Source organism: Festucalex cinctus, chromosome 2, assembly GCF_051991245.1.
Source record: "Festucalex cinctus isolate MCC-2025b chromosome 2, RoL_Fcin_1.0, whole genome shotgun sequence".
Classification (NCBI taxonomy): Eukaryota; Metazoa; Chordata; class Actinopteri; order Syngnathiformes; family Syngnathidae; genus Festucalex; species Festucalex cinctus.
Genome location: NC_135412.1, coordinates 9,587,337 through 9,589,285, shown reverse-complemented (window position 1 = coordinate 9,589,285; position 1,949 = coordinate 9,587,337). Strand labels below are relative to the sequence as shown.

Here is a 1,949-nt window from a genome sequence, read left to right as displayed (position 1 = left end):
CTGCGGAGACACAACAAGAAAAGCTCAAAATCTGGACAGCTTACACTGTCATGTCTGTGCGCAGGTGTGTAGATGTAGCTCTCTTAGATTTAGACAGGTGGGGTGAAAGGTCAATCCCTCTAATTGGGATAGTACATATGGAGCAGATGGGAGTTCAATTAATGAGACGCTTGCACGCGCGCGTGTGTGTGTGTGTGTGTGACAGACAAAGAGGAGGATGAGGAAGACAAAGGGAGTGGCGGGGTGATGAAGGTGAGGTTTAGGTGAGTGAGTCTTGAGGCTGCCAACTGCTCACGTGAACTCCGACCTCTTAGCTTTTTACTGCCGCACAAATGAAAATCAAAAAAGCACATTGTCCAACAACAAAGCTCAAGCGCCAATGTTGTTATCGACGTTGGCAGTTGCTGGTGGCTTATTAGGTTTGAATCATAACATCATTAACACGATGCGTCAGCACTCGCCAACGTCTCATCTGTCTGCTGGCACGGTCTCAAAAGCAAAATGGCATTTTGTAGACCACAAATGAGCATCACCTCATGTATCAGATGGGATGCTGCCATAACACTACTGAATAAATAAGACAGTACTAGATTAGTCTAGTCAATAAACCAGGTCAGTTAATTAAAGTAAGGTGAGCTTCCACAACAAAGAGAGCCTCCCTCATTTTGTGCTGTCACTGTCGCAGTGGCTGCAGGCACAAAGAAGGGAGGAACATAAGCAAAACCCCCAAAGACCTTTTGATGGATACCTTGCAGCTTGCACCAGACCTTGCTAATAATCATAATTGCATTTACTCCGATAAGACAGGTGCAAGTAAACAAAAAACAAAACAAAACAGTTTAATGTCCTATTAGAGATATTAAAAATCCTGTCTTTAAAAAAAAAAATCAATAATCTAATTTATTTCAGGGTTGAAACGCACAGCAAGTTAAGTATTGAAGCTGCTGTTGTCACTCCATCATACTGACAGCCTGTTCTAATGTTGTCTTCACCTACACAACTCAAGAGAAAAGTGCTCTAGAGCTGAAGGGGGTGTGGTGTTGCTCTTGGAGATCAGACATACTGACCAGTCGAGCCATGCAGGTTTGTCAAAGTTAATGCTGGAGAAAGTGTCTTAAAGCTTATTCTGTATCAAGAAAAATAAAGCAAGTCAGAGAAAAGGGAGGGACGCAAACATGCTTTGAATAATGTCACTGTCATTTGGTTAGGGCTGCTCGATTATGAAGAAAATATTAATTATGATAATTTTGGTAATTGGAATCACAATTAGGATGATAATTTAGTTTTTGGTACAAAACAAGAAAATGTTTAAATGTAAATTATTACGACAAATAAAATTCTAACACTATAATTATGCAAGTTCCTTTTGGATGAAACATTTATTAAATTAATCGTTTTAATTTTTTTTTTTCCAAATGTATGAATTTAAACACCTCAACTCAAAATTAGTAAGAATATTTTTTTTTGACAATTATACTGATTTTGTAATTGTGGAGAATAATAACTGAAATTGTAATTGAATTTCAATTAATTGCACAGCCCTAATTTGGGTTTGTTTAAGCATGGGGGGAACAAAAAAAGGATTTGAAATTAGAAAAAAAAAATTGTGGGGTTGAAAGACACGGGCTAGACAACCTTTTACAGTTAAAGAATAATAATAAAAAATACTATAAAACTGAACATGTGTATTTTAAACCAATACGCACATGCTATTCGTTATTCGTCATAAAAGTCATATTTCTGATACAGCTTTTGCATTGCACAGGTTTAACTAATCCAGAGATCCGTGAGGAAAGATGCACAAAAGCGGGCGGTTATCCAAAAGAGAAACTCCGGGTTCGATTATTCTTTTAGGTAGAAATAAGTGTTCTAATGAGTTAATGTTCACAAATACGCCATTTGTAAAGCGAGACCGTGTCAGACTGATTCTCGGACGCAGTGTTTACAGT

At 37.9% G+C, this 1,949-nt stretch overlaps 1 protein-coding gene across 2 annotated transcripts in view; it reads right to left on the bottom strand.

Annotated features, from left to right (window-relative positions):
• The window catches only part of arfgef2 (ADP-ribosylation factor guanine nucleotide-exchange factor 2 (brefeldin A-inhibited)), a 29,884-nt gene that overhangs the window by 255 nt on the left and 27,680 nt on the right, over positions 1-1,949 (bottom strand). The window lies entirely within an intron of this gene.